General features: G+C 51.4%; 1 protein-coding gene across 1 annotated transcript in view; it reads right to left on the bottom strand.

The window, feature by feature from the left end:
- AMOT (angiomotin) overlaps positions 1-2,538 on the bottom strand; it is a 77,870-nt gene extending 75,332 nt beyond the window's left edge. The window contains exon 1 of the mRNA XM_019540386.1: positions 2,438-2,538. The gene's annotated coding sequence lies outside the window, so the exon portion shown is untranslated. The remainder of the gene's footprint in view (positions 1-2,437) is intronic.
- Positions 2,539-8,719: the final 6,181 nt, after the last annotated feature.

The following is an 8,719-nucleotide window of genomic DNA, read 5'->3' as shown; positions in this document are numbered from 1 at the left end:
CCCTGGATCTGCATGGGGGGGCTGCAGCTGCAGGCTGGGGAGTTACGGGGGGCTACAGCCACCCCAAATTTCACTGTAGCCCCCTCCCAACACCACAGCTGCCCACCCTAAGCACAGCCCCCATGCACTGGGAGTGCAGCCCCGAGTGCAGCCCCTACAAGCCAGGAAGAGCCTGGTACATCCCCCAGCCTTCAACTAAAACATACCCTGCCTCCCCACCCCCGTGCAGAACCAGGGGCATACACCCTCCCCACTCCCCATGCCCTCCCAGGTTGCGCACAATGGTGGGAGTCTTCTTCCTCCCTGCGTCCCCCAGACAAGCTGCAGCTCCATCCTGCACTCTGCCCCATCCTGGTTGTACAGCCTCTGCCCCCACCCCAGCCCCACTCCCTCCTCCCTCACCGTCAGGGTGTTGATCTGCTTCCCCACACATCCCTTCCCTCCCCTGTCCCCGTCCACCACAACAGACTTACCAGCTGCACACGGGTCTCCAAGCTGCCAGGCTGTGCTCCTAGCTGCCTGCGTGCTGCTCTGCGACTCCATGCATGCACGGGCATTTATTGGCCACATTATTGGCTGCATCAGGCTGACTTCCGATACAATCAGTTTTCTTTATATTGGTGCCAATCCAGTATCGGACCAATGTATCAGTGTACCTCTAATATTAAGGGCTTGTAAAGACTGAAGAAACTGAGCAGAATCTTGGTGTAGATGCTACAGGGTTTGAGGACTAGGATGACCTACACCTTCCCAAAGACTCTGGGGGACTCAGGAAGAGGAAAGAAGGGCAGCTGCCTTCTCTGAAATAGATTCCTTGTGGGGCTGGTGCAGGTACCTACCCTGGAGATCTTCAAAAGGAGCTCACCTTGCTGGGTTATTTGACCCCAGAAGTCTGTCCTGCCCAGAGCAGGGAGTTGGACCTAATGATCTCACAAGGTCCCTTCCAGCCCTAAACTTCTGTGAATCTTTAGACTTGAGAGGGGAGGGAGAGAAAACGATGCACCCTCCATCTGGACTGTGGAGGGAGAAAGGGGACCTGCATAGCCTCAGTATTTCTCAGTGCTTTAAGACAAGACAACCCTTTCTCCACTCTCCCATTCATGTCCATGTACTGTAGAGTTTGTGAATAGTCCCCACAATCCTGCTGTGAGGCAGGGAAGGATTATCACCTCTGTAGAGATGAAAAACTAAGGAGGCACAGACGAGAGGGAAGCGAATTGTCCAAGGTCACAAAAGGAATCTGTGACAAACCTGGTGGTGAACCCAGGTCACCAGGGTCCCAATCCAGTGCCTCAGCCACTGAGCTATCCTTCCAGCCACAAACAACGCATGCCTCCTCAGGCTGGGGGGCATGGCGACTGCCCGCAGGTAGCAGAGGTGGTGTCGGCGGTGGTGTCAACGGCAGGGGCATGGCAGTGGTGAGTGCAGACTGGCTACAGTGGCATCGGTGGCGAGGGCAGGCTGAGCAGGGACTGTCCAGAGGTGGTCGTGACAGTGTCAGTGGTAAGGGAGGGGGGCTGGTGAGTGGTGACCACCTGCAGACGCCAGCAGCAGTGTTGGCAGCGGCCAATCTCAGGAGGGGCATGTGCCCCCCTGTACCCTTCCTACGCATCATCTGTGCTCCCAGCCCACTTTTAATTCTGGCCTCTAGGCTGTGAGTGTGGAGGGTGAGAAGGGAAGAGGGACAGGGGTGCCTTTTTGTGGACACGGTGGGAAATATAGCGATGGAAATACGGCTCTTTTCTGGCCACGTAGGCTGGGAAGGAGTGAGGAGAGAGCCCACATCTCTAGACTCTGGTGGCAGGGACGGAAAAGGAGCCAAATGGCAAGGCTGTCTCTGAATTATCCACGGGGTAAGAGGTGGGCAAGGCTGTCCGGGGGGAGCAGGGAAGGACGGCTCTCTCTCGGGACCTGATGGAGGGGGAGGGAAGGGCAGGGCTGCTCTGTCTGGGGGGAGGGGGAGGGCAGGGCACTCCCACTCCAGGTTCTGTGGGGAGGGGAGGAAACCAGCAGGGCTTTCTTCTCCCCATGGGAGGTAGCAGCACATTCCAGTCTCAGCAAAAGCTTTGGAGATTAAACCCCGGGAAAGGGAGAAGGGGGAGGAGAATGACTGAGTGGCTGCATCCACCATCCCCAGCCCTCTCCCCTTGTGCGAGTGGACACAAAGTAGTTCAAAGGGCAGCAGCAGCGAAGCCAGGCAGCGCCTTCTCCCTTCCCCTGCGCTGCCGGGGGCTGCTCCCCGGCTGCACCTGCACCCCTGCCTCTGAGCCCGCAGCACGCCCCATGCATAACAATCAGCAGTGCGACCAGCCCAGCAGGCAGGCAGAGGACGTCTGCCAAGGCAGCGGCTGGAGGGAGCCAGGTACAGCACAGCCAAGCACCAGAGAGCCCCTCTCCTGCCCTCCGCACCCCACAGGGCAGTGCCCTGGCTCCTTACCCCATGGGCCCTTGCCCCAGCAGCATCCCATTCATCCATCTTGAGCCTCTTCCCCTGGAGGTGACAAAGGCGGCATGACAATGAGAGACACCGAGGAGCTCTGGGAACTGCCTACCCCAGATTCAGTTATTAACTTTCATCAGGCAGCTCGGACTAGGACTCCCAGAAGAGCTCGGTGCGAGCCTGCACCGCGCGGCCTGCTGGGAACTGTAGTTCTCAGCCGCACCACGGGCTGTTTCCATCTCAGCCCTGGCCGTGTGGCGCGGCTCGGGGGGTCAGGCCAAGGTCCTGGGTAAAAATAACCAGGTGCTGGGGTTTTATGCACAAAGAGCACTTGGAGTGATTTATTTCAGAGTAACGGAGAGGTCACCTAAGCACGGAGCATGAGACAATTGTTTAGCTCTTCCTGGGGCGCTGGCAACTCCCTTGGTGCTGGCTCTGCTCCTTTCCGGCTGTTACATCCATGTTTCCCTGCAGTAGTTGCACTGGGGAGTGGGAGGGATGCTGGTTATGCGAAAGTGCTGGTTAAAGCATACCTCAGATGGCGGACATGTTTGAGGCACTAAGGAGGGAAATCAAGTGAGAAATGGGAAAGGGCAGTGTGCGCACTCATGTCTGTCTGCTCGATACCCTGCTGACTGGAATATGGCTGCTCCCACTGCAGTTTCCTGAAGGTGTAATGCAGGGCTAATGACATTATAAGAACTGCGCACTTCCCATATCACAGCCCCGGCAGGCGACATTATTTGATGGTGGACTCACCAGAGGACAGTAAGGACTGTACAAGTCAGGTTCTCACTTCTGATGGTGCGTAACCAAGTGACCGTGTGCACACAGTTGATGCAGTATTGATGTTGCCCGTGACTGCAGACAGGTAGTTAGCCATGTTAGTCTGAAGTTGGGCAGAAAGTCTTCTACTTGTGATCTTTTGTTGTTAGCGTGACATTGCTTTGCACGGTGCTTTATACAGAGAGAGACATGCCCTACCACTGGCAATGTGTAGGGGGTGCACCCAGGTGCACATGCACCCCCTGACAGAAGCACCACTGACACTGCTGGCGGGGCCTGTGGGCAGTCACCGCTCACCACCATCCCCCTTGGCACCAACACCGCCGGTGGCATTTGCAGGTGGTCACTGACCACTGTTCAGTGATTGCCCCCCCGCCCAATCCGCTCCACCGCCGACGCCGCCACGGCCACCTGAGAGAGCTCTCCGCTCGTCACTGCTGCGCCCCCGCTGCTGTCACCGCCACCTGCGGGCGGCCGCCGTGCCCCCCCCAGCCTCCGGGGGCACATGCCATTCATGTCAATAAGTGTTACCATCCAATATATTTATAAATATGAAAACATGGACATTTCTTTCCACTGTAATGGACAGGACATTTCTAGAGAGACTCAGGGAGGAAGGTGCTGACACTTCTGCCCTGTTGGAGTTTGGTTTGTACACTTGAATCTAAATGGTTTTCATAGATTTAGTTTTTTGTTGCTAGTATAGCATAAGTTAATTCACTCTAAGCTGGTGCGAACGCAGCACCAAGGCTAAGACTAAAATAATACAGTAGCCTTTTCAAGACTCTTATTTTAAAATGTTGGCTAACTCCCAACAGCAAGGACTGCAGTTCTTCCTCTCTGTTTATTTTGTTTTGTGGTTTCTATTGTTAAATATATGCTGCACAAAATACCTTCCACAGCTCGTGATCTTTTTTTGGCACCTTAATACAGATCTTCTATAGGATTATTTATACAGAGTTATATGTATTTAATGTTTAATGGTACTGAGCTATCACTTCCTCCCAATCGTATTCTAAATAAATATAATTACAACTTAAAAGGATGATGATTCATATCTAAAGGAATGTCATCATGAAGTGTACATGGGTCATCTAGAACTGACACAAATCCAGCAGAGTATAAGAGGTCGTCATCATCACAGGGACCTAATCCAGGTATTTATAAATATCTAACTACAGTGATATCTATATGCTAAAACACTAATAAGGCTTGCCAAAAGTTTCAGACATCTGGGAACTCTTGCCTACCAATCAAATGCTGATAATGAAGTGGATATCTTCCATGTTCTCATGTTGGACCCTTTCTCTATTTTGTTCTTCTGTGAGGCTGCATGGGTATCTTTTGCTATGAAGAAAAAGATCTCAAATCAAAATCTAGGCACAGCAAGGCTTCAGAGCTCTCAGCAGAGAGAGTTTCACAGGCTTGAATACTATAGCAATTAGATAAGCTACACAGATACTGAAACGTTTTAAATTGTGCTGAACAAACATTAAGACTGAGACAACAAAATGCTCTAACATTGAAAATCATTGCTTATGGGTGTTCCAGCCACGTTGAAGTTTTGACTGATTTTTCGGGAGGTGGCTTTGATGATGAAAAAATATGTTTTTAGTGTTTAATGGCCACATGCTGACCTTTCACTGTAAATACCAAGAAGGCAGCCACATCAGAAATGTTTGTTGTTACTCCATGGGAATCCAAGACATAGAAGTGCAAGAGTGACACTCCAATGAATTGTGCTGTCATTAGGCCTAACTCACCAGGCAGACAAGAAAGGCTTGGTATAAATCCTGGTTGGATATTTGTTTTTATAGTATTAGATTTTCAAAATCCATAGTCTTTCTCTGGATCACAGACTTGCTCCCTTCTTTGCCTCTGCAGTGCTGCTGTGGGAGGTCTGCATCCCAGCCTACAAAACATGAATAATAGCTAAAAGCAAGCTCAGCAAATGTCTACATGGCTCCTGCTTGGTCTGGGAGATTGAGGGCGAGGAGAAACATGGTAGTTTGATTATTTCAAATGTATTTCTCATTTTTCTCCCTGGATTCAGGAAACAATCCTATTTATTTATTTAAAAATACAAACTGAGTGTATATTTTCCCTGCTGCCTAAGACAAAGCCCGTTGTCAGTGTCACAGTTGCCACCTGTGAAAGGATGGTAAGTCTTGGTGACTGGGTAATTCTTGGCCTCTGGCTGTGGACAGGTTTAACTCACTCCCTCCTCCAAGAGAGACTGCTCCTGCCCTTGCTTAGTCTCACCTGCCATGACTTTGATGGAAAATTTAGAGGTGGTGATGTTTGGTCTGGGAACAGTCAATCCTTGAGCAGGGGCAGAGCACCAAGAATGATCCCAGTCTCGTGCAGCACTGTGTCCTTCGGGACCAGCCAACTGATCTTAAAGGCCAAATTTTGGGAGTTCCTCTAACCCCTACATTCCTGCCTCAGACCTCTGGCGATTTAATGACTTTAAGTCCTATCTTCACCCAGCCTTGTTGCTGTAGGTGCCAGATTTAGCTCCAGGGATACCCAAGAGTCTGTCCCTTATAAGGATAATTAAAAGTGAGCAGTTCAGCTACTCCTCACCTATCCAATGCTTGGCTCACTTCAGTGTCTGTTCACTGCCTTGCCTTAGTTCCCGGGGCTTCTTGGGCTCTCCTGCCAGCTTTCTGCTCCAATCAGGGGTGATCTCGGCTGCACAGTTGAGGCTCCTGATCCCTATGAAGGAAACAATCAAGCCTTGATCAGCTGACTCCCGGCTCGGGCGCAGAGCTAGGTGCAGAGATCTGACCCTTCCCTTTCTCTGGACAGTGACTCACATCAGTGTGGATCTCCAGCTTCAGTCTCACTCCCTGTGAGGCTTCCTGGTTCAACTGGGACTGGGTGAGGTACTGACCCCAGCTCTCCTGATTCTGTGGTGGTTCAGGCATGTCAGATGAGTCACAAATTGGCTAGACGGCTGCACCCAGAGAGTGGTGGTGAATGGGTCTTTTTCGATCTGGAGGGATGTGCGCAGTGGGGTCCCCCAGGGCTCGGTCCTTTTCAGCATCTTCATCAGTGACTTGGACGAGGGGCTAAAAAGCACCTCGTTCAAATTTGCGGATGACACTAAAATGAGGGGAGAAGTGGGCACACTGGAGGAGAGGGACAGGCTGCAACTACACCTAGACAGGTTACAGGGGTGGGCGGATGAGAACAGGATGGATTTCAACACTGACAAGTGCAAGGTGCTGCACCTGGGGAGGAAGAACCAGCAGCGTACCTACAGGCTGGGGAACCCCCTTCAAGATCCTTTTCTGCCTCTGTACTGATGAGGAGTCATTATTGATGCCAAGATGAACATGGGCCGGCAGTGTGGGGACGCGGTCAGGAAGGCCAGCCGTACCTGGTCATGCATCCACAGATGCATCTCAAGCAGGTCCAAGGAGGTGATCCTCCCCCTCTATGCGGCACTGGTCAGGCCACAGTTGGAGTACTGCGTCCAGTTCTGGGCGCCGCACTTCAAGAGGGATGTGGACAACATGGAGAGGGTCCAGAGGAGGGCCACTCACATGGTCAGGGGGCAGCAGGACAGGCCCTACAAAGAGAGGCTACGGGACCTGAACCTGTTCAGCCTCCACAAGCGAAGGCCGAGGGGGGATCTGGTGGTCGTCTACAAACTGGCCAAGGGGGACCAGCAGGCATTGGGGGAGTCCCTGTTCCCCCGAGCACTACTGGGAGTAATGAGGAATAACGGCCATAAGTTGATGGAGGGTAGGTTCACGCTAGATATCAGGAGGCGTTACTTCACTGCCCACCTCCTAGCTGCTTTGTGCTTCTCAAAAGTGATACAAAGCAGCTAGAAGCACATGGGCGTCACCTTGGACTTGGAGCTGGTGTTATCATTCACTGCTGTTCTCGATTCCAGTAGAGGAATACATTAGTAGTGCGACCAGAACTCTTGCTCTTGGAAATGCTCTTGCAATTCCTATCTGGCAGTAATCCTGAGAGGGAAAGTTGAGGGGAAGGATCAGGGCCTGTATGACACAGAACAGTCCTTTCACTGCTCTAAATTAAACCTGGGATTGAGCTGACTCCAGATGTGATATAAGAGTTGCAAATAAACACAAAGGGTGCGTCTAAAGGAGCACGCATGTGGCTTGCAGTGCTACAAACTTGTCTACAGTGCCACAAATCGCACATGCCACACATGCACCCATTTGCCGTGCTGTTAATTTGCAGAGTGGTGTGTTTTTTGATGCCAGCAAATCCTGGTGTCAAAAAACAAAACAAACAAACAAACAAAAAAGCACCAGACTAAAGCAGGTTGGCACACATGGTGGCAGTGTGCACCACCCAAAACTGGAGCCTAGCTGGCCAGAGCCACGCTCTGGCTGCCAGCCAGGCTCCACACACCTGGATCACTGCTGATGCAGCCCCAGGAAGCCCCCAGGACCCCAGGTAAGGTTACTGATGTGCTGGCCCCAGCCTCCCCTACCCCACCTGGGACAACTCAGTGTGTGCCAGAGCATGCATGCAGGGGTGTTTCCTGGGGACAACTGCTTGTGGGGGATGTGCCCAAAAACCAGAAATTGATGTTCCCACAATGTTGGTAGTATTCAATTTGATAGTGTTTTGTTCCTCTGAGGGTTAGTCTTGCCTCACAGACTGAACAGAAAACTCACTTTTAATCTTCCCAGCCATTTTCTTCCAAGACAGAGTTCAGTAGGATGCTAGAATGCTGTTCTAGGACACGCTGCAGACACTCTGGAAGGGGCAGGGCTAGGATGACCTGGATAGACTGGGAAACTGGTCTGCAGTCAAGCAGCTGAGATTCAACAAGCACAAGTGCAAAGTCCTGCACTTGGAACGGAATAAGTGCAGGCACAAATACAGACTGGAGAATGGCGGGGTTACAGTGAACTAAAAGCTGAATAGGAACCAATAGCATGCTCTTTTTGCAAGAAAAGCCAATAACATCCTGGGTTGCATCAACAGCAGTATCATTTGCAAATTAAGGAAAGTGATTCGTCCACTCTATGCAGCACTGGAGGGCCTCTCCTAGAGACCTGCATCTACATTTGGGTCCTACACTACAGGTCAGTTTGGCAAGAGTCCACAAGAGAGCAACAAAAATGTCAGGACCCGGGAGGCAAGATTTATGAGGAATGGTTATGTAATCTGGAGAAGAAAAGACTGAAAGGGGAATTTGCTAGCAGTCTTTAAATACCTGAAGGGCTATTATAGAAAGGATGGAGGTAGGCTTTTCTCTGTGGCTTCAGGGGACAAAATAAGGATCAATGGCCTCAAGCTGCAGCAGAGGAAATTTAGGTTGGAGATAAGGAGGCACTTTCTGACTGTTACAGTGGTCAAGCATTGGAATAGGCTAAATCATGGACTCCCCAATCCTGAAAATTTTCAAGTGGAAGTGAGATGGGACACTTGGCTGGGGTAGTTTAGTCCAGGATGGTTCTACCTTGACCAGGGGACTGGATGATTTCATGAGGCCCCTTC

Source organism: Crocodylus porosus, unplaced genomic scaffold (assembly GCF_001723895.1).
Source record: "Crocodylus porosus isolate Cpor-Errol unplaced genomic scaffold, CroPor_comp1, whole genome shotgun sequence".
NCBI classification, from domain to species: domain Eukaryota; kingdom Metazoa; phylum Chordata; order Crocodylia; family Crocodylidae; genus Crocodylus; species Crocodylus porosus.
The sequence above is the reverse complement of the archived record's forward strand: the minus strand, read 5'-3'. Positions and strand labels throughout refer to the sequence as shown.